This window comes from Leucoraja erinacea, chromosome 14 (assembly GCF_028641065.1).
Source record: "Leucoraja erinacea ecotype New England chromosome 14, Leri_hhj_1, whole genome shotgun sequence".
Lineage (NCBI taxonomy): Eukaryota > Metazoa > Chordata > Chondrichthyes > Rajiformes > Rajidae > Leucoraja > Leucoraja erinaceus.
This window is the reverse complement of record NC_073390.1, coordinates 17019418-17044141: the sequence shown is the minus strand read 5'-3', so window position 1 is coordinate 17044141 and position 24724 is coordinate 17019418. Positions and strand designations below refer to the sequence as shown.

The 24724-nt window shown below is 47.2% G+C and overlaps 1 long non-coding RNA gene across 1 annotated transcript in view; it reads right to left on the bottom strand.

Moving 5' to 3' along the window:
- Window positions 1–21128, bottom strand: part of LOC129703324 (uncharacterized) — a 33637-nt gene extending 12509 nt beyond the window's left edge. The window contains exon 1 of the long non-coding RNA XR_008724542.1: window positions 21011–21128. This is a non-coding gene — a long non-coding RNA (uncharacterized LOC129703324). The remainder of the gene's footprint in view (window positions 1–21010) is intronic.
- Window positions 21129–24724: the final 3596 nt, after the last annotated feature.

Genomic DNA, 24724 nt, shown 5'->3' with positions numbered 1-24724 from the left:
TAACATCCACACACAGTGAGTTCCCCAGGCACCTCCTCACTGTGATGGAAGGCAAAAGTCTTAAAGTCCTTGTCTCTTCCATCCTTGTTCTCCGTCTGCGCTGAGGCGATCCAGGACTCCGATGTTGTGACCCCGTCGGGTGATGGTAAGCAAGTCCCACGGCTGAATCCGAGCTCCGGGCCAGTTCAAACTCCGCGGCCCGGGGCAGTCGAAGCTGCCGAAGCTGCCACCCTCCAGTCCAGCAGACGAAGCTGTTGTTGCGGGAGCGCCAGAAAAACAGGTCACCAACCTGTGACCTGCGAGCTCCCGGCGATGTCGTCCACTGGGCCCGCGGCCGAGCCTCCGAAGTCGGTTGCCGCCGCCGCAACGCCACCACAGCCCCGAAGTCGGCCAGCCTCGCATTGGTAAGTCCTGTCTGGCTCCGCCTCCGGAGCCTCAAGGTCGGTCCCAGTTGGAGGCCGCCAGCTCTGCCATTAGGCCTCAGCGCAGACAGAGACAGAAACGGGGGATACAACAAGAAAAGGTTGCATCCCCCCCAAAGAAAGAGACCAAAAACATGTTTCTCTCCCCCCCCCCCCCCCCCCCCCCCCCCCCCCCCCCCCCCCCCCCCCCCCCCCCCACACACACACACATACACAACCTAAATAAACAAAAATTAACTAAAACAGGTCAAAATAAAACAACAATAAATAAATAAATAAACGTACTGCAGGGCGAGCCGCAGCTGCTGGGGCAGCGCCACCACTTCCGGACACTGTTAGTATATTTACCGCCTCACAGTGCCAGAGACATGAAACAATTCTGACTTTGGCTGCTGTCTCTGTGGAGTTTGTACGATCTCTCTGTGACGGCCTAGGTTTCGTCCAGTTAACTTCCCATATACTAAAGATGTGTGAGTTGCTAGGTTAAATTGACCACTGTAAAATGTCCCTGGTGTAGGTACCTGCCATGGGCTAAGTACATTGCTTTTGGAATATCAGAGGCAACAGTACTTGACTTGCTGACAATATTCCAGCTCCAACTAAAGTAAATAGACCTGAAATTCGGGGAGCTGGGCAAAAGTCTACAGTTGTAATGATCTTAAGTTTGTTTCTCTGCTCAAGTTAAACATTACTCTTGCTGCTTGCAATTTCTTCTGGCGTTTCCACAACTTAATTGTCTCTAATGCTAAATTATAACATTAGAGACAATCCCAATGCATATCTAATACAGAAAACATACAGTATTAGATTTTGTTTTAAACTGCCTCAAGTGTTCTGCAAGTTCTTACACATTCATCGTCTTTAGCCACCAGGATTCTGTGGTTTCAATAGTTTATCTTATGGTATTAACTAGATAATGAACAAAATAACATACTGTATGTAAGGAGTCAGACGTTAATCTAAATGGTTTCACCAGTAGATGTGAGTTGCTGCTCCTCTACTGCAGATGAATCAGGCCTGTTTTATTCAGGTTCCAGCACCCACAGTCTCTCTTGTCTCCTGGTTCAGTATTGATGGGGGGGTTCAGTATTGATGTGGATAGAGAACTGGCTGGCAGACAGGAAGCAAAGAGTAGGAGTAAACAGGTCCTTTTCACAATGGCAGGCAGTGACTAGTGGGGTACCGCAAGGCTCAGTGCTGGGACCCCAGCTATTTACGATATATATTAATGATTTGGACGAGGGAATTGAATGCAACATCTCCAAATTTGTGGATGACACGAAGCTGGGGGGCAGTGTTAGCTGTGAGAAGGATGCTAGGAGGCTGCAAGGTGACTTGGATAGGCTGGGTGAGTGGGCAAATGCATGTCAGATGCAGTATAATGTGGATAAATGTGAGGTTATCCACTTTGGTGGCAAAAACAGGAAAGTAAACTATTATCTGAATGGTGGCCGATTAGGAAAGGGGGAGATGTAACGAGACCTGGGTGTCATGGTACACCAGGCTTTAAAAGTAGGCATGCAGGTGCAGCAGGCAGTGAAGAAGGCGAATGGTATGTTAGCATTCATAGCAAAAGGATTCGAGTATAGGAGCAGGGAGGTTCTACTGCAGTTGTACAGGGTCTTGGTGAGACCACATCTGGAGTATTGCGTACAGTTTTGGTCTCCTAATCTGAGGAAAGACATTCTTGCCATAGAGGGAGTACAGATAAGGTTCACCAGACTGATTCCTGGGATGTCAGGACTTTCATATGAAGAAAGAGTGGATAGACTCGGTTTGTACTCGCTAGAATTTAGATGATTGAGGGGGGATCTTATAGAAACTTACAAAATTCTTAAGGGGTTGGACAGGCTAGATGCAGGAAGATTGTTCCCGATGTTGGGGAAGTCCAGAACAAGAGGTCACAGTTTAAGGATAAGGGGGAAATCTTTTAGGACCGAGATGAGGAAAACAATTTTCACACAGAGAGTGGTGAATCTCTGGAATTCTCTGCCACAGAAGGTAGTTGAGGCCAGTTCATTGGCTATATTTAAGAGGGAGTTAGATGTGGCCTTTGTGGCTAAAAGGATCAGGGGGTATGGAGAGAAGGCAGGTACAGGATACTGAGTTGGATGATCAGCCATGATCATATTGAATGGTGGTGCAGGCTCGAAGGGCCGAATGGCCTACTCCTGCACCTAATTTCTATGTTTCTATGTTTCTATGCTTCTGCATCAATCGGTTGCTGACTGACCGTCGGCAGTCAGCGCATGTTTTCCCCCAAGATTTCCTTTCACGTCCGTATATCTCTTTCACTATTTTTATTTCCCTCTGTAGAAACTGAGGCTAAAAGGTAGGGGCAGAATAATGCAGTGAGAGAATGCAGCAACTTTTTTATAAAAACAATTAAGCTTGTATAAAATATCTCATCAAAGTACACCATGGCAAGTCAGTGGAAGGTAGTTATGATGAGCTGGGATCAGAGAAAGCATTGCAGAATTTATAGTTGTTTACTTGAGAACTGCATAAACTCTACTATTGTATTTTAAGTGCAGAGAAGGTATTATGAATATTTTTTTTATTTCCAAGCTAAAGGCATAAGCTACGTACCAGAGATGCTAAAAATCTAAAATAAAACAGAGGCCCCACTCGGTCAGGCAGCATTTCTAGGGAGAGAAGATTAGTTTTTTTTAGAGATACAGTACAGCGCGGAAACAGGTCCTTTGGCCCACTGAGTCAGCACCGACCAGCGATCCCCACACATTATACACTATCCTACACACACTGGGAACAATTGACATTTATACCAAGCCAATCAACTTACAAACCTGCATGTCTTTGGAGTGTGAGAGGAAACCAAAGATCTTGGAGAAAATCCATGCAGTCATGGTGAGAACGTGCAAACTCCGTACAGAGAGCACCCGTAGTCAGAAACGAACCCGGGTCTCCTGCACTGTAAGCGCTGTAAAGCAACAACTCTACTGCTGTGCCACCACACCACCCGTTAATGTTTCATATTGATAATTCATTCTATCATTCACCATTCTATTTTTTCTGATCATTTCACACTTGATTCCTCTTATTTAATCCTCTCTTCGACATCTTTTGTTATCTACCAACCTTTACCACTTGCGTTCACCCAGTTCTCCACAACTTTTATCAATTCAATTGATCCCACCCCTACCCTCACACAGACTATCCTTCTATTTTATATGCCATACCCAACTCTGCAATTTAAAACTCTGGCTCAGATGAAAGGACATCACTAGAACTATGTTTCTCTTTCCACAGATGCTGTCTGGCCTCTTGAGTGTTTCCAGCATTCTCTGTTTCATTTCAGATTCCAACATCTACAGTTTTCTGCAAAACACAAAGGGCTGGAGAAACTCGGCAGGTCAAGCAGCACCAGTGGAGGGAATGGACTGGCCACATTTCAGTAGAGTTGCTGCCTCACAGCACCAGAGGCCCAAGTTTGATCATGACTACAGGTGCTATCTGTACCAAGTTTGTACGTTCTCCCTGTGACCGTGTGGGTTTTCTCCAGGTGCTCCGGTTTCCTCCCACACTCCAAAGATGTGTGGGTTTTGTAGGTTAATTTGGCATCTGGAAATTGTAAATTGTCCCTAGTGTGTAGGATACACTAGGGACATACATGGTAGTGTATGGAGATCGCTGGTCGGTGCGGACTTGCTGTGTAGAAAGGGCCTGTATCTGCACTGTATCTCTAAAACTAAACTAAACCATCAGTGCCCATGGCAAGAATATCCATTCTCAGATAAGACCATCAGAATGAAACACGACGCTCCAGGTTTGGTCTCACCAAGCCCTGCATAATTACAGTAAAATGTTCCGTTTTGATACTCGGACCTCTTGTAATGCCTTTTTAACAACTTGCTCCAACAGCATATTTGTTTTCAGTGACTGATGTAAAAGGATACCAAGATCCATCTGTACATCTATATTTCCAAGTCTATCACCATTCAAATAATACTCTGCCTTTATCCCATCAAAGTGGATAACTTTATAGTTATACTATACAGTATTTGTCATGGATTTCCAAGATCTCCTATCTTGCCCTAATCTCCTTGAAATCACTTTGAATCCTCTTTACTATTCACAATTCTACTCAATTTTGAGTCAATGTAAACTTAATAATATAACATTGATCCCCTCATTCCAATCCTTGATATACGTTGTGAATGCCTGGGGCTCAAGCACTGATCTTTGTGGCATCACATCAGTCACTACCTACCATGCTGAAAAAAACCTGGACATTACCCTCTGTTTTGGAACATAGACACAAAATGCTGGAGTAACTCAGCAGGTCCGGCAGCATCTCTGGACAAAAGGAATAGGTGACGCTTCGGGTCGGAACTCTCCTACCTGTAATCAACCCATTTTTGATCCATGCCACAAAGTTGCTCCCACTCAGCCTGGTGGGCTCTAGTATGAGGGGTTCTAGTATCAAGGCATTGAGGGCGAGGTTGAGGAGAAATCTCTTCACACCGAGGCTATGGAACCTGTGGAATTCTCTACCACAGAAGGTGATGGAGGCCCCTTCACTGAATACATTTAAGATGATAGATTTACAGTACGGTTACAGAGCACAACTTAGAACTTAGCAAAGTACAGCACAGGAACAGATCCTTCAGCCTACAATGTCTGTGCTGGACATGATGTCAAGATACTCTAATCTCCAGTCTACATCCCTCTGTTCCCTGCATATCCATGTGCCTGTCTGATATCCTCTTAAACATCACTTCTTAAACATATCTTCTTCCACCACCACTCCTGGCAGCATATTTCAGGCGCCCACCAGCATCAGCATTAAAAAAAATGTGCCCCACACATCTCCTTCAAACTTTACCTCACTTACTTGAAAGCCATGCACACTAGTCTTTAACATTTCCGCCCTGGGGATAAATGTTCTGACTGTCTGCTCCATCTATTCCGCTCATAATTTTATATACTGTACATATATATATATATATATATATATACAAGAGTAAAAATATGGTGTTTGAAAGAGGATCTACCTTAATCGAAGTGACTGACATAGCAGGCTCCAAGGGTATAATGGCCAACTTTGCACGCTAACCTTTTCCATTGTACTAAATCGTAGGCCTTCTGGATTCTTAAAGACATCACGTCCACAGGTCCTACTCAATAGATGAAGAGAAAGAGGGAAGATGAAGATTGAAAAGAGGGAATAGTCGGCAAGAGGAGTAATGTTCAGGGGAGAACTTGCAAGAATGCTCTGAAGAGGAGCTGTCAGTGGCATTTTGCAACAGAAAGTAAAGACGAGTCCACAGCAGACTCTGGTCGAGTGGTGCAACTGCACTATGTAAATTGTAAAGCACACTGATGACCTCTAGTGGCCATCATATTACCAACAGTTTTGCTCTCCTGTATGAGATCTATTTGGAGCAAGGCATCCCAAATGCACATTTAATGGAATTTAATGCAATGCCACTTTCAAAAACTTATGCAACACATATGAGCCCTTTGAATAGCCTGTCCCAATGTTCAAAGAGTCATAGGGGCAGCTCGGTGGTGCAACCGTACAGTTGCTGGCTTACAGCGCTTGCAGCACCTGAGACCCGAGTATGGGTGCTGTCTGTATGGAGTTTGTACGTTTTCCCCATCGTTGGTTTGCTCTGAGATCTTCGGTTTCCTCCCACACTCCAAAGATGTGCAGGTTTGTGGGTTAATTGGTTTGGTATAGTGTAAAAATTGTCTTTAGTGTGTGTTGGGTAGTGTTAATGTGCAGGGATCGCTGGTCGGTGTGGACTCGGTGTGCCGAACAGCCTGTTTCCATGCTTTATCTCTAAACTAAACTAAACTAAAGTCAGAAATAAATTCAAAAGGGAAACAGGACCTTCAGCCAACAGAATCCATGATGATCATCAAACACCCATTTTTATATTAATTTACCTTAATTCATTTGCGATCTCTTTAACTCTCCTCCGTCCCTTCTGAATCGCCCAAGATTGTACCACTCTTTTGTACACTAGTAACAAAGTACAGAGAGTCAATGAACTCCCAATCCACATGTATTTGGTACGGGGGAATCAACCTCAGCAGCTCTTTGCTGTTGGATCCCACCACAGCCTCACCGTTCCAGCAACTGTGGTTTATTGCTGACCTCCGGTGCAGTCTATGTGGACTTTACAGGTTCTCTTTGTGACCAGGTGGGTTTCCTCTGGGTGTTCTATTTCCTCCCACATGACAAAGGAGCAGGAGGAAGAGGTTTGCGCAAGTAATATCAAAATGTGCAAAGCTCTCCATTTGAAGCTCGTTGCATTGCTGACAACCTCTGTGCACACGTGCATCATGAAATATGCGTGCATCTTTGGGCAGCACGGTGGCACAACAGTAGAGTTGCTAACTTACAGCATCAGAGACCCCTTATTCCCTTATTCCAATGACGTACAGGTTTGTAGGTTAATTTGCTTTCAGTAAAACAAAATGAAATTGTCCTTTGCATGTAGGATAGTGCTAGTGTGGGGGGATTACTGCTCGGCGTGGACTCGGTGGGCCAAAGGGCCTGTTTCCATGCCGTATCTCTAAACTAAACTAAACTTATGTGCATCATACACGCATCATGGAATATACCTGCTTCTTACATTAATAATGGTTGTCAGAAGCTGTCTATTGGTAGGAATTTGTGTTTGCCTGTCAACATTTTAATTAAATCTATTTTGGTAATGCATAAAACATTGGACTACGCATTCGAATTTGCAGGCCCTTTTATCTGTTTAACAATTCTGAAAGCACTTCACAGCCTCCAAAATAATCAGGGGTGGTTGACAACTTGTACCCAGCATGATCATGTTGGCCAGATATTCTTTTTCAATAGCTTCGACTGCTTAATTTATGTGGATTCTACCAGTCAATTTAAGATTTGAATCATGATACAAACTCATTAACTACTTCCAATGCTCCAAAGCATTGTATTAATCCCTGCAGTCGTTAAATCTGCTTGTATCAATAAACATGTATGTAACAATACTGCAGTAAACTTGAGTCCCACAGCCTCTGAGTGTAGTGGGCGATCTATTTTTTGTCTCAATTTTTTTCCCCCTTTTATGATGAATTGAATCTGTTTTCAACATTCTATAGATTTTAGAGAGAACCAAAGAACTGCAGATGCTGGTTTACAAAAAAAAAGACTCCAAGTGCTTGAGTACCTCAGCAGGTCAGGCAGCATCTTAGTTTTAGTTCCGTTTAGTTTAGCGATTCAGCAAAGAAAAAAGCCCTTCAACCCACCAAGTCCACAACGATCATCAATCACCAGTTCACACTAGTTCTGTTATCCCTCATTCGCATCCACTCCCTACACATTAGGGGCTATTTACAGAGACCAATTAACCTATAAAGCAGCACGTCTTTGGGATGTGGAAGGAAACCAGACAATGCAGAAGAAATCCATACCGTCACAGAGAGAACATGCAAACTCCACACACAAGCAACACCTGAGGTCAGCGTCGAACCTGGGTCTCTGGCACTGTGGGGCAGCGCCTCTCACAGCTGCATGACTCTGCTGCCCCTGGGGAAGAATGGTGAAGAATTGTACATGGATAAAGGGAGAAAAAAGAAATAATCATAATCATAATAATATTTTATTAGCCAAGTATGTTTTGCAACATATGAGGAATTTGATTTGCCATACAGTCATACCAATAAAAAGCAACAGAACACACAAAGTACATTTTAACATAAACATCCACCACAGTGACCCCTCCACATTCCTCACTGTGATGGAATGTGAAGAAAAGTTCAATCTCTTCCCTTCTTTGTCCTCCCTAGGTTGGGCACCTCGAGCTTTACGTTGACGGGACGATCTTGGCTCCCGTAGCCGGTGATGTTTGGGCCCTCCGTGTTGGGGCGATCAAGCTCCTGCATCGGGGGGGAAACTCAGCTCCGCGTCAGGTAATCTGACCCCGGGTTGGGGCTGGACGAACCTTCTGCATTGTATGGAGCTCCCCAACATCGGTCTCCACCCGAGACTGCGAGCTCCTCGATGATGAAATCTGCAGGCCGCAGTTGGAGCATCGATCCCAGGCAAGGGATCTGCTCTGGTGGTAAGTCCATGCTCCCGCGGTGGGGTTCAAAGTCAGTCGCGAGCAAGGCCGCCAGCTCCATGGTGTTAGGCCGCAGTGCAACCGGAGATACAATCCGGAAAACAATCGCATCTCCGGCAAGGTAAGAGATTGAAACAAATTTTCCCCCGACCCCCTCCACCACCCCCCAAATAAAACCAACCCAAGAACATTAACATAAACTTTTAAAACACACTAAAAATAACAAAAAAATACAAAAAGACAGACAGACAGACAGACTGTTGGCAAGGCTGCCATCGTGCGGCACCCCCTGGCATTCTCGATCATGAAAGATTATTCTAGCCAAAGTCCAATTCATCTGTAATTCCAGCCTCTAAACAAAATGTTAATTAAACAAGAGAATATGGAGTCAAATTTGTCCCCTTCCAATAAGCAGTTTCGGGAAGATTAACAGTTGCTTCAGGTGAAGCTGTTACTCATGCAGTCCACATTTTCTACTTGGCTGGTTCCATTTCTTGTGCTTCGTGCAATTAGACAGATGATTTCACAGAAGGGATTGAGAGCAAACGTGAGTTGCAAGCAAACAGCTAAAGAAGATGATACAATCAACTCGACTCTAAGCCGCTTCAAACCAGAGGTGTGTGTCCATTATTCAGAGCTGACAATGTTTCTCAGAGTACATGATGCAGGGAGACTTAATGAATAGGAGAGAATGGATAAACAAGGGAAGTGGGGAGTGAAAGGCAGAGAATGATAAAAAATGCTTGGGGCTACACTGCAGTGACAGGAAGAGAAACTATTCTCTAAATTTCATGTCACTTTTCACAGTGGGAGAATGCTTTGGCAAGAATCCTCTCAGTTTGGAAGATTCCCCAGTTCCAGATTATAGGTAATTTCTTTACATAAAAACAGTCTGGATTTGGACCAGAGGTGGGGCTTTCAAGAGGTTATTAAACCTGAAGCTATATTAAATGGCAAGGTAGGGAATGGAAAATTGAGAAAGGACAGTGCTAGATTAAGTGATTAGATGGAACTACGACTGATTCAGTTTAACCACACTTCTGAGGTAATTGACTTTTGGCTTAAAATGAGAATTGAATCTAAATGAGGAAACATCTTTGCCTGGGGATAAACGGGGATTTAAAGCCCTTATCCTAAAGTTATTGGATTGGAAATTCAATCATGTAGAGCGTATTGATCTGAATTGGAAAATTGATAGCAAGGTGGCAACACATTCCCCTGTGTGCAATGCGGAGATGGATCATGGGCCACCATGCGGTTGGCATGCATATAGTGGAGGGCACTGAGCATGCAGTATGGTGCACAAAGGCATTGCAGTTCATATCGAACATTGCTGCTGGCAGATTTAATCATTAGCTGCAGGAGGAGAGGGTGCAAAAGGATGCTTTACCAGAAGGCTGCCTGGTTTAGGTGGCATCAGCTATCAGGAGGTTGGACAAACTTGGATTGCTTTCACTGGAACTCGTGAGGATGAGTGGTGAACTGGTGGAAGTATATAAAGTTACGAAAGGCATAGATAGGGTAGATAGTCAGAACCTTTTTCCCAGAGTTCAAATGTCAAAGATTAGAGGGCATAGCTTTACGGGGAGAGGGGCAAAGTTTGAAAGAAATGTATGAGGAACGTTTATTTACACTGAAATAGTGGGTGCCTGGAACGCACTGCCAGGGGTGGAAGATACGAAAGTGGATTTTAAGAGTCTTTTTCTTGATATGCAGATATGCAGGAAATGCGTGGATAATAGTTCATGTGCAGGCAGAAGAGATTAGTTTCTCTTGGCATTATGGTCGGCACAGACATTGTGGGCCAAAGGTCTATGTTCTATGTTAGGGGCTCATCATTAAAGCAAGCAATGCAATCTTCATTGATGGACAGATTGTACAATTTAGGGCCCGTGAGAGCCTGTGCATCAACAACCCCTGCCTTGGTAGCAGATCGGTCTTGGGAGCTCACAAGTCTTGTGGGACTCTTGAAATTCCATTCTGATATTAAGCTGAAGGTCAATAGATCACACACACAGATACACACACATGTGTAATATATGTTGTATGTCTAAGAAGGTTACCATTCTGCCCCTCCCCTCCCTTGAAACACAATAGGAAACTTGCCTGAGTCCAAAAAACTTGCCTTGTACCCTGCTTCAAATGGAATTTCAAGGAATAGCCATGAGACAACTGCCAGCCCACCAGTCGTGAGTGAGCTGCCAGCACATCAGGCTTGAGTGACTGAGCTGCCACCCCAAGAATCCATTTGACACACAATGTCCATACTAGCCCTCTGGAAACCAGTCCCTTTGGCCCACAACACCCATACTAGCGCTCCAGAAAGCCCCCCCCTCCCCCCACTGGCCACCAATATTGGAATTGGTGGAGCAGTGGAATATTGCTTTGGGGGACCAGCCTCCAACGGGTCCCACTTAGTCTAGTATTATATAATACTGTGTGTGGGTGCATGTGCGTCATTTTGTGTGCAATTCACATCTCCTCTAAATCCCAACGCGGTAACAGTGAAATTTTTACATATTCCGGTAGAAATTTATCTCATGATTTCAAAAATCCCCTCATCTGTAAATTTGATTCATGATTTCCTGAGTTTTTTTACTAACATTGTTCACCAAACTGACATATTTTTCAAATCTAACTGCAGTCCAGCTGGTGACGTCACAATGCCTTTGCTCCTTGCGGCAAGCTGCACAGAATTTTCAAAGCACAGGGGCATTTCTTTCCATGAGTTATGCTCCCCTCACACTCTGCTTCGCATTCTCGAGAAATGCAGTCAGACCCTGCACACACACACACACACACACACACACACACACACACACACACACACACACACACACACACACACACACACACACACACACACACACACACACACACACACACACACAAAGACCTCCAAAGTCCCCGTGAACACCGCATGTTCCCTCTCCAACGACACACGTGCACGGACAAAGGCCCGAAAGAGAGGCAAGCAGCCGACTCTCGCCTGACCATCAACCGCCTGCTGCCTGGACCCGCGTATGGCCATCTTGGCCAGGCCCAGGAGCAGACCGACAGGTAGGTCCCACCCTCCCACTTGGCTCTCCCCACACCCTGCCGTGTGTCCAAACACAAGAATCGTAGGACTAAAATGTAACCAGAACTTTAGGAACAACCCCTTCAGATATTGATACAGGGGCAGTAGCCTCTCACACTCCATATGAATGTGGAACACGGTCTCTTCCTCGCCACAAAAAATACAGGCAGCGGACGAGTCCATGAACCGACTCAAAAGTTTGTTACATGCCACTGCTCTGTGCAGCACTCTCCACCCCAGGTCCCCAATGTAAAGGGGGACAACTCCCTTGTAGAGGGACCCCCACTGGGGACCTTCCCCTCCTTCAGGTGGTAACACCGTCCGCCATGGTGTGTCGGGACGGGAGACGAAGGCAAGGAGGTGCAGAATGTGCAGGAACATTCTATACAGTGAGCGTCTCTTCGCGTCACGAAACGGCATGCTAATCATCTCCGCAAGGCGGCTCAGGTTGTGTGGAGCCGGTGCCCGAGATATATCCCGGAACCAAGGCCCAATGAGCAGATCTGACGGAGCGGGTAAGAGCTCATTCAAAACCACTCTGGGCGCACACCTCTCCTCGACACCCGCCATGATTTGTTGAGGACTGGCCACTCCCGCAGCCGCAACATCCCCCTCCCCTCGTGGAGCAACACGCTGGCTGAAAACAACCAGATTCCTCACTCTTAACACATCCCGGTAGAAAACAGGCAAGCCCCTTAGGGCAGGTCAACTGGTGCCCGCCCCCGGGAGCCGCGAGACCCCCCTTAGACAACGACCCCGTCGGAAAAAATACGTGGCCAAAGCATGCCATCTGGGGGGGTTCTCTATATACATATACCACCTCAGAGTCCTGAGGCGAAGAGCCGCCACCTGGGTACGCACGCATACCAAGGACTGGCCGCCCTTCTCTAACGGGAGGCTCAGGACAGCTGCGGAAACCCAGTGCTTCCTATTTCCCCAAAAGAAGTCCACCAGCTTCATCTGTAAAGCATTTACAAAAATGGGAGGCGGGACAAGAGTAGCCAGCCGGTACCATAACATGGAGGCCACCAGCTGGTTTATGACCAACACCCTCCCCTGAAAAGAAAGAACTCCAAGCAGGCCTGACCAGCGCCCCAGCCTGGCAACCACTTTCGTCTCCAACTCCTGCCAGTTTGCCGCCCAAGCATCCTCAGTGGGACTCAGGTACACTCCCAGATAGAGGAGGTGCGTGGTGCTCCACGCAAACATTTCCATCTCCTCTGGCAGGGAATCCACCTGCCACTGACCCACTAACAGTCCAGAGCACTTGCTCCAATTAATCCTGGCAGAAGATGCAGCCGAGAAAATCTTCTGGCAATCACGCATCCTCCGCAGGTCACCAGGATCGGTGAACGTAAGGAGTACATCATCGGCATAGGCCGAAAGAACCAACTCCACCCCTGGGCCCGGTAGGGCCAGGCCTGTCAACCTCCTCCGAAGACACAGGAACGGCTCCAGACAGACCGAGTACAACTGACCTGACATGGGGCACCCCTGACGGACCCCCCTCCCAAAATGAAAAGGAGCCAACAACGCACCATTAACCTTCACAAGGCACTCCGCTGCAGCATACAAGAGGCGGACCCGGGCCACAAAATGCGGTCCAAATCCGAACGCTTGCAACGTCCCGAAAAGCTATTCATGCTCTACCCTATCAAATGCCTTCTCCTGATCAAGAGACAGAAACGCAGCTGACTGACCAGTTTCCTGTGTTAGATGAATCAGGTCCCTGACCAGGTGGATGTTATCCTGAATGGACCGGCCAGGGACTGTGTAGGACTGGTCATGGTGAATCAGCTGAGACAGCACAGAGCCAAGGCGATTTGCCATCGCCCGTGCAAAAACTTTATACCCTGTGCAGAGGAGAGAGACCGGGCACCAGTTTTTCAACAGGCGGAGTTAGCTCTTCTTAGGCAGCAGGGCAACAACTGCTCTACGCCACGAGAGGGGCATCTCCCTGGTCGCCAGGCTCTCCCCCAGAACCAACATGTAATCACCCCCCAGGATACCCCAGAAGGCTCTCACAAACTCTACCGTCAGCCCATCCAGCCCGGGGGACTTACCCCTCCTGAGCTGATGCAATGCACGAGTCAACTCCTCCAAAGATAAAGGGCCATCAAGAAGATCAGCCACCTCCCTATCTACAATCGGTCCTGCTGAGCTTCCCCGCTGACTCCACCTGCGGAGAACAGGGAACCATAAAAGGACCTGACCAAGGCACTAATCCTCTCTGGATCCGTGACAGAGGAGCCATCATCTGCGAGCAGCTCCATGAGCTGCTTGCGGGCTCCCCGCCCCTTCTCCAGAGAGAAAAAGAAGGGCGATGCTCGATCCAGATCGTGCAGCATCTGGACCCGCGCCCTCACGTAAGCGCCTCGGGACCGCTCAAGTTGCAGGTTCCTCAAGGCTTCCTTCTTCTCATGAAACACACCCCATTCGCAAGAGTCACCTCCAACCTGACCCAGGCGAGACTCTGCGTCCATCAGCTCCCTCTCAAGCTTCTCGACCACTGAGTCCCGCCGCCCGGTCGACCCCCACGTGTATTCCTCCGCGAGAAAGCAGTGGAGTCTGGGTTGATGTCCCGCCACGCATCAACCAACTCAAAAGAATCAATCAACCCTCTCAGCTTCTTCGCTACAGCAGGGGCACACTGAGTACCAGAACGATCTCGCACCTCAAGTGTGCATTTAAAGTCCCCCCCAAGGAAGACAAACTCTCCCTGATCAATAGTGCTCAACAGAGCATTCACCTCCTGAATTAGGCCGGCCTGCATCGTGCCGGAGCTGGAGGCATACACATTAATGAAATGCAACGGCATGCCATCCAGGCTCACGGCCAGATGGAGCAAATGTCCTGGCACGACTTCTTGCACTTTTATAACATTGGGCAGGAAATTGGGCGATGAGATAACTCCCCCGGAGGGCCCCTGAGCCAACACAATGGCCACCCCACTCGAATTTGAGCTAAGAGGACTCATATAGACCTCACCCTCCCACTCCAATCTCCAGGTGGGTTCATCATTAACAACAGTATGCGTCTCCTGCAGAAAACCACGGATGAACACGGAGGGGAGGCTGGCTGGACTATGGTGCCATCCTCACCTTGGTGCCATTTATGTTATGTTGTGTCGTGGACTTTCTGTGTTTGTGCTCTTTTTTAATTCAATTTCAATTTTATTTTTAATATGTTTTATTATTTATTTATTATTTATTTTTATTATTTTTTTGTGATTTTTTTTATGATACTGCCTGTAAGGGAAATTCATTTCGTTGTCTCAAATCGAGACAATGACAATAAATTTGGATACAATACAAGAATACAATACAAAACACACTGCAAATTTCCCTTCCCTAAGGACCGATAAAAGCTGGAATCTGCGAAAACTCGCTCTACTCCGATTTAAGTTTAGAGTAGCTAGCGTGAATGCACTGGTACATTAAATTGAAACCCTCACACTTCTCCTCCTGGGCTCTGTAGCCCTCTCTCTTTTTAGGAACTCCAAAAAGTCCCTAAGCTGGCACTGCTCAGAGCCAGGATGATCACTATCCTTGGTGGCAAGAATGGCCTCGAGAGTTTTAACTAAGCCCGGCAGATCAGCCCACCGTCTCTTAGCAGCCTCGATCCTTGTCCTGTTGGTGCGGCTTGTTTTTAGAAACTCCCGCACCTCACAGATAACAATTGCATGAGACTCGTCCTTGATTCCTGGGCTATCGTCCAAGTTACTCGCACCTGACACAACACACTCAGCAACACCAAGGCCATTTTCAGAAGTCGAAAGACCAGAGCTCTCTGGAATTTCGCTAACCCCTCCACACAAGCTGGCCCCATCACTCTCCCCCTCCTCCGACATGACACCACCCCCAGGATCAATGCCGGGGAAGGATCCCGAAGCCCCTATCCGCATCACGCAGCCCACTGACTGGCTGGGCTCCTGCGCTCTGTCCTCACCCTCTATACCTGGGCCTGGGGAAGAGAAAACACGAGGCACCCCCAGGGTCTGTGGTAAACTGGCACCCCCAGAATCTGAAAGAGGATCGCTGCCTGAAATAACTCCGACCTCCACAGCACCGAAAGCACCCCCTCCACTGGCAACACCCAGACACTCTCCACTAGCTTTTTTTCTCTTCCCTGCCAACTCAGCCGGCAGTACAATGCACACCTCAGCACCTCCATTGGCTCTAATATTGAGCACTGATTGGTACACTATTCCCCCCGACCTCCCTCCCTCCCTCGGGCTGACTCTGCTCATCCCCCGTCTCAGGGTCCACACTACCAGGGGAGCTTACCCCACCCTCCTGCATGCTAACACCCTTAGTAGGCCTCTGAAACGAGGAGACCTCCTCTGACCCAGAGGACACACCCCCAGGGGAGCCAAGCTCAACACGCGATGAGATAACTCCCCCGGAGGGCCCCTGAGACAAAAGGACATCCCCCCGCCCAGAGGACACAACTCCAGAGGGGTCTACCCCATCACCTGACCCTGTGGTACCCTTGGGAGATCTCTGATGCGGAGGCTCAACCTCCAACCCAGAAGACGTCATTTCCTGACCTCCAACCACATCGGTGGTGGAAGGTCTGGAAAAATGCACCCCCCTAACTTTGGACTCACGTTCTTGCTCTTCCTCGCCAGTCCCAATCCTCCTTTTTGTCCCACTAGCATGCGGCGGTGTGGTAACCTCCATAAGGAGAGGGTCTTCCTCCTCCACACTACCCCCAGCCTCCTTACCACCCGCACGTTTTCCCTTCCCTACCCCCTTCATAGCCACCTCAGCTCCTTGCTGGGCCACGGTAGTTGCACTCTGGACCTCCCTGGAGCTGACAGGCGCCCCTTGGGTGATCTCCGCACTCGGCAGTAGCACACCCGCCTGCTTTTGACTCGCTTGGGTGGTCTTTTTCTGATTTTTCTTCTTCTTCTTCTGCTGCTCCCATTTCTCTCCACCCTCCCCCTGTGCCTCACCTTCAGCCACCCCCACAGGTTCAGGATGTAGGGGGCGGGGGCCCTCACTGCCCCGGGTCCCCAAGGCGGAACTTGCAGACCCAGAAGAGCTATCTCCGCTGCCCCGGATCACCGAGGCAGAGCCGGCAGCCCCAGCCAGGTCAGCGATTCCACCCCGCCCCACCGAGGCATGACGAGCAACCCCTGATGGGCCAGCAGTGCATTCCTGGGCCGCTGCGCTAGAAGTTCTAGCAGCGACCCCATGATTAGGACATTCCCTACGGAGATGTCCATAACCACCGCACGCATGACACCGTGCCTTTCCCCAACTCCAACGCACGGTTCTGGGGAGACCCCTACACTCCACCTCGAAGCTCCCCTCATCGCCTTCCCCCTCCCCCACCTTCACAAACACCCTCCTTTTGAAACTGAGAATCCCTTTTTCCTCCGGGTCCCCCCCCCCCAGGGTGCATGAGCCTAAAGCACTTAGACGGCACCTCCCCAATCTGAGACAGGTGTGGAATGAGTGTCGCATCCGGAATACATGTAGGGCAACTCCGCAGGAGAACCGGTCTCACCCTGGACACCCATGGGTCCACCTGTATATGGACCCCCCCCACTGATAGCCCCCTCTCCAACACTTTGACCACATCCTCCCGGGTCTTCAATATCATCTCAACCTTTCCCCTCTCGAGCTCGGAAGAGACAATAGCCCCCCTCCCAAGAAGGGCATTCATAGCCTTCATAATTACTCCCCTTGACATCTGGGGCCCAGTTTGAACCGAGATACCAAAACTGTCCCAGTCCAAGTCAACATGAGGCTCATATTCCGATGGCCCCGCTTCCGCTGCTGATGTCACTGTCTCGTAGCTCCTCTCCTTCGGCCGAGCCCCCGCCATCGCCATCCGGACAGAGGCACAAACCAGCTCCCGGCACCCCAGCAGTTCAGCAAATTAATTCCCAGGGACAGTCACAGTCCAAAGCAATCCTCAAAAAACAAAATCCTCCAGCTGAAGAACGAAAATTCCCAAACTCGTCCACATCGGAAGCAGCTCACCCTGTCCTGCCGAACGCAAAAGCACCTTCTTCACATTAAGCCAGGCAGCCGCACTGTGCAAAATGACTTTAGGGCAGAGAAACAGTGCCAAAAACGCGACAAAGGCACCGAAACACTTCAAACCCTCGATGTCCAGGCACTCTTGGCAGTCCGCCAATGGCAGCCGCTCCCTGCTCCCTCGACAATGTACAGAGTTCTCCAGGAATTTTCAAACTAAATGGAGGAATTTTTAAAGCAGTGGAAAGTTTCAACAGTCCAACAATAAGTTAAACTATGAAGCCCCTCTGCCTCTGTTCCTTTCCCATCGACAGAATCCTTGAAAGGCTGCTTAAAACTTCTCAGCCACTAGAGCTGAGAAAGCCACAGCCTCTCTCTCTCTCCCCTCCTCTCTCTCCCCTCTCTCTCCCCATCTCTCTCTCTCTCTCCCTATCCCTCTCTCTTTCTCTCTCTCTCTCTCTCTCCCCCCCCCCCCCTCACCCCCCTCTCACACATCCATCCCCCTCTCAAGTACAATTAAAATGTTGCTTGCAGCAGCATCACAAGCATATTGATTCAAACGAACACATAAACATAAATCATACATATATTGCATGTACAATTCTGCAAGAGAATTAATAGAATAAAGAATGCAAAAAATAAAGACATGAAGCCAATCTACAATTATTTAAAAAACAAGCAAACCCATGGTAATGCAAGAGGTGTCCTACACACATTAGGGACAATTTGTATTTCTACCAAGCCAATTAAACTACAAATCTCTACGTCTTTGGAGTGGGAGGAAACTGAATATCTCAGAGAAAACCCACACGGTCACGGGCGGAACGTACAAACTCCGCACAGACAGCCCCATAGTGGAGATTGAACCCGGGTCTCTGGTGCTGCAAGCATTGTAAGGGAGCAACTCTACAGCTGAGCAACCATGCCGCCCCAAACGTCTAGCAGGACTTCATACTTCTGTACCTCCTGCCCAATGGTAGTAGCAAGAAGGAGGTACAGCTCAGAAGGTGGAGATCCTTAAGGATAGATGCCACCTTATTGATGACTATATGGTGGGTAGGGCAGTGACCATAATGGTTTGGGCTTAGACCTCATGCATTCCAGTTCATTAGAATGGCCATTCCAGGTCTTGATGCAGCAGTCAGTACATCTATAAGTTATGGATAAACTTAAATTAGGCTCACAGATTTTGAATTATATTCCGCTGGAGCAAATAGTGGGATGTCAGCAAGGAAATACCATGACTTTCAGTGGTGCCAAATTTAAAGCCACTTTATTTACATTGAGTCTAAACAGCATTCCGTGGTCCACCACACTCGACTCAGTGATTCAATGGTTATTCATGCAGGCATTGCAACATCATTTTTAAATGATAAGTATTTGAAGAGGAAATATTTGCAAATATTTGACAAATGGTCAAGGTGTCACAATCCTGTTGATAGATTTAGTGAGAGACTAAACACTAACAGAAGTGTAATATCAGAGTTGCCAACTCTCACACATTGAGCGTGAGTATCACGCACTTTGCCCAGTTCTCACGCTCTCACGCTCATCACAGAATTTCTCATGCTCTGTCGTGAGAAATTCTGTGATCAACGAGAATTTCAAAGCTAATATCAACTGCATGTGCCGCGGGTGTTGGAGAGCCGGGCGGAGGGAGGGATGGAAGCAGAAGCAGCGGCGGGGGCAGATGCGGACGGGGAGCAGGGCTGGCTAGTGTTTGACGGGTGGCGAGTCGCTCGCTGCACCTCCGGCCATGGAGCAGCCTCAGTGCAAGAGTCCTGGGCCATCGGAGGCGTTGGAAGTGTTGCGCCGCTGCCGTGAGAGTCTATCTGCTGAATTCGCCCTTGTGACCAGCATGGATCAGGCTGTGGCTCGGTACATCCTGGACGACAACGAGTGACTGCTGGAAGTAGGTACCAAGTACTGGGTAGAAGCGGTGGAAGATAATGCCTTCCAATGGGGGTGGTTGGAGAAAGCGTCCTGCTTGCCTGCTAGATTTTCATTTACTGTAAATGCAGGAAAAAATATTCCCGATGTTGGGGGAGTTCAGAACCAGGGGTCACACAGTTTTAGAATAAGGGGTAGGCCATACAGAACTGAGATGAGGATAAACTTTCTTCACCCAGAGAGTTGTGAATCTGTGAAATTCTCTGACACAGAAGGCAGTGGAGGCCAATTCACTGGATGTTTTCAAAAGAGAGTTGTATTTAGCTCTTGGGGCTAATGAAATCATGGAATATGGGGAAAAAACAGGAAAGAGGTACTTATTTTAGATGAACAGCCATGATCATATTGAATGGCAGTGCTGGTTCGAAGGACCGAATGGCCTATTCCTGCACCTATTTTCTATGTTTCTATGCTTTAGTATATAGCAATAAAACTCGACCACTTGATTTTGAAGCATTCATGGATGGTGGAGGTATAATGTGGGTGTTGAGTGATACAGTGTGAAAACCGGCCCTTCGACCCAACTTGCCCACACCCGCCAACATGTCCCAGCTACACTACCAGCTTTTGGTCCAAACCTGTCCTATCCATGTATCAGTCTAACTGTTTCTTAAATTTTGGGATAGTCCCTGCCTCAACTACCTCATCTGGCAGCTTGTTCCATACACCCATCACCCTTTGTGTGAAAAAAGCTACCCCTTAAAAAGTTACCTCTTAAGAATACTTCAAACAAAAAACATTGAAATCATACTTCTACAATACACTAAAACATGATTTTAATACAACAAATTTTAAAAAGTCCCCACCGTGAGAGGGGGGGCACTCGGATGCTCCACTCCCCCGCCGAGTACCCCCAAGGCCAGTTATCAGTGTTGCCTCTGCCCGCCCACTTTCAAAAACGTTCCGCGGCCCCTGGTTCAGATGGAGAGCATTGCCAGATGTGAGCAGGGAACTGAGGCTTATTTCGTATCTTCCTCTGTAGATTCTTCTAAAGCTGGTTTTCCTTATCTCATTTCCTAAGATAACCTCCAGTTGGACCCAGACCTCTCTTATTAAACAATTAAACATTGGCATCTGTAAAGCCAAGGAAGGGAACGGACAGTGTTCTTAGCAAAAGTTAGAAGGCCATGAATGTTGGCTATTATAAATGCTTTAGATGGGTTTTACAGCATTTTCTACCTGTCCACTAAAGTTTGGTAATTAACGGGTCAGTATAACTACAATTGTAAAGTTGTAGAGGAACGACCTACATAGGCAGTGGAATATATGACTAGGATAAGCTGTCTCAGCACAATAATCTAATTTTCTTTCGCATTGTCAACAGGAACTGATTAATTAAGCAACATCACCAAAGCAAACAATTCATATCCTGCTGTGCGTTTCTATAACCTCCTTTAATTTTTTTAAATAAAATATCTTTCCCTGGCAGTTGGAGGTAAAGACACCACCTGGTTAAGCAGCAGGGTATAACGTGCGAGAGTGGCAGGCAGCCCTGGTGAAACTTACCATTCAGAACAGAAGCTGGAATGAGGCTCTACAGAATGTTGCTCCATGCTGTGTGATCTGCTGCTGCCCTGATGTTGCTGTTCTTTGAGGAGTAACTGATCTAACTGGCATCTGGAGCTAACTGAAGCACTACTTGTCTTTGCATCAGTTTGGGGGTGAGGTGGGGGGGGGGGGGGAGTTAACATCCATCTGGAAATATTTTGTCATGATTTGCAAGGTTTACACCACTATTTCAACTTCCAGCAACCACAGTATCGAGCATGTTGCTTTTTGCTGAAGATTCCAACATCTGCATTCTCCTGTGTTCAAGATTCAAGATTCAAGATTCAAGAAAGTTTGTTGTCATGTGTCCCAGAAAGGACAACAAAATTCTTACTTTGCATCAGCACAACAGAATATAGTAGGCATAAATAAATAGATAACAGATCAGTGTGACTATATACCATTGAATATATATATATATATACACATAAATAAACAGATAACGTGCAACGGGCTATTAATGTTCAGAGTTTTGTTTCAGTTGAGTTTAATAGCCTGATGGCTGTGGGGAGGTAGCTATTCCTGAACCTGGATGTTGCAGATTTCAGGCTCCTGTACCTTCTACCTGAAGGCAGTGGGGAGATATGCGTAAGTGGCCAGGATGGCGTGGATCCTTGATGATTTGAGTATAGGAGCAGGGAGGTTCTACTACAGTTGTACGGGGTCTTGGTGAGACCACACCTGGAGTATTGCGTACAGTTTTGGTCTCCAAATCTGAGGAAGGACATTATTGCCATAGAGGGAGTGCAGAGAAGGTTCACCAGACTGATTCCTGGGATGTCAGGACTTTCATATGAAGAAAGACTGGATACACTCGGCTTATACTCGTCAGAATTTAGGAGATTGAGGGGGGATCTTATAGAAACTTACAAAATTCTTAAGGGGTTGGTCAGGCTAGATGCAGGAAGATTGTTCCCGATGTTGGGGAAGTCTAGGACAAGGGGTCACAGCTTAAGGATAAGGGGGAAATCCTTTAAGACCGAGATGAGAAAAACATTTTTCACACAGAGAGTGGTGAATCTCTGGAACTCTCTGCCACAGAGGGTAGTTGAGGCCAGTTCATTGGCTATATCTAAGAGGGAGTTAGATGTGGCCCTTGTGGCTAAAGGGATCGGGGGTATGGAGAGAAGGCAGGTACGGGATACTGAGTTGGATGATCAGCCATGATCATATTGAATGGCGGTGCAGGCTCGAAGGGCCGAATGGCCTACTCCTGCACCTATTTTCTATGTATCTATGATGCTGGCAGCCTTTTTGGGGCAGCACCTGCGATAGATCCCCTCGATGGTAGGGAGGTCAGAGCCGATGATGGACTGAGCAGTGTTTACAACTTTTTGCAGTCTTTTCTGCTCCTGGGTGCTCAAGTTGCCAAACCAAGCCATGATGCAACTGGTCAGCATGCTCGCTACTGTGCACCTGTAGAAGTAGAAGTCCTCCTTGATATACCGACTCTCCGTAATCTTCTCAGGAAGTAGAGGTGCTGATGTGCTTTCTTTATAATTGCATCAGTGTTCTCGGACCAGGAGAGTTCTTCAGAGATATGCACTCCCACGAATTTGAAGCTCTTGACCCTCTCCACCATTGATATAAACGGTTCTATGGGTCCCCATCCTACCTCTTCCATTTCATGGCAGGTTTCAAGTTGTTTTCGTACAGTGGTACTAAGTTAGTGCTGAAGACTAGTTAACAGTTCACTTGCCATGTACTACAACATCAGACATGTGTAATGGGTAGGGAGATGGAGACTTCCACAGAATAGCAGTCACTATGGATGTACATGGGCATCTTGAACAAACTGCAGAGTGCTGGAGGAACACAGCAAGCCAGGCTGCATATGTGGAAGGAATGGACAGATGACATTTCAGATCATGGCTCTTCTTCAGACCCTTCTTCATATTCATTGCCGTTCATTTGACTTGGTTAGACAAAACTATCTTAAGTCAGGTTGTCAGGACTGTCAGGGTAGCATGGTGGCGCAGCAGTAGAGTTGCTGCCTTACAGCGCCAGAGACCCAGGTTCAATCCTGACAACGGGTCTTGTCTGTACACAGTTTGTACATTCTACCTGTGACCTCATGGGTTTTCTCCGCATGCTCTTGTGTCCTCCAACTCTCCAAAGACAGTTTTGTATGTTAATTTGCTTTGGTAAAATTGTCCCTAGTGTGTAGGATAGAACTAGTTTGTGGGACAATAGCTGATCAGTGCGGACTCTGTGGGCCAAAGTGCCTATTTCCGCAATGTATCTCTAAAAATCTAAAGTCTAAAGTCACAAATTCATTATCCAACCTCAGCAATTCGAACACAGATTTCACTCGGACTTGTGGAAGTGACGTACTTATGTACAGGTTGCATTTTGGAAGAAAGGCCAAAGAGAATGCTTTGTTCTCCCTGGTTGCTTGGAACATCTACTACGGGTTTGTTTCAGAGAGGAACAATGGAGATCTCCTCCATGTCATGCAAGATAGTTGTGCTTTACCACCATCACCACACAACACACATGTCAGCTGCTTGTGGTGATTACTTAGTCTTTAGACCTTACACTTTAGAGATACATTGTGGGTGGAAACCAGAGCACCCAGAAAAAACCCACATGGTCACAGGGAGTACGTACAAACTCTGCACAGACTGAACCCAGAGTAAACCCACGCAGTCACAGGAAAAACGTACAAACTCCACATAGACAGCATCCGAGGTCATGATCAAACCTGGGCCTCCGGTAATTTGAGGCAGCAGCTCCACTAGCTGTGCTACTGAGGTGACCCAATGGTGATGGGGACCATAAAGAATTATCCTCAGTTTTCTCAGAGTACTTTAGCAGCTGTGAAATATTTTTCGACAGTGTTTTAAACGTCATTTTGTCAATAAATAGTTACTGCTCTAATCATTGCCGAAGCAACAGACTGAAATAAATAAATTGCCTTTACTGTTTGAGGAAGGTACGGCTTGGTAGGTTTTACGTGTTTATTTTTTTAACTGTTACCGAGGCAGCCCCGAGACACAGAGGTGGTCTGGCGAGGAGATGAAGGTCGGGTCACAGACCTGCAGCAGCCTGGATCGGGGGTGCTCCAGTACTTAGTTCCAGCATTTGGGCCGGACTTTGGCCTTTTTACGTGTAAATGGCATCATCAGAATATGACAACTGTGCATTTGTGGGTTGTGCACCAGGATTTTGCTGTGCTGTGCATACATGACAATAAAGAGCCAATGAACAGTAAACTGCCTGTAATATTTGTACTCCTGATGAATAATGTTGCTTTATGTTTCTTATAATTTATTTCCTCAGGCCATGGGTGTTGCTAGCAGGCCAGCATTTACTGCCTGTCCATAATTGTCCTTGATAAGGGGTTGCTGAGTCACCTCCTACTGTGTGACTTGCTTGTCCACTGAGGGGGGCTTTAAGAGTCAACAACATGAGATGGATACAGAGTCACTTACAGACCAGATCTATTAAAAATGGTAGAATTCCTTCCCCCTGAAGTTTGTTCCCACTTTCAGGATGGTCATATAACTAACCATTTTATGGGCAGAAACAATAGACTGTAAGTAGAAGCTCACAAGGCAGAACTATTAACAACCGTTGAATTCCTTGTATCTTACATAGGTAAGACTTTATTCCCTGCAATAGTTTTTGTATAGAGTTAAGATCCTTTTGAGCACACATATTATCCTTTCC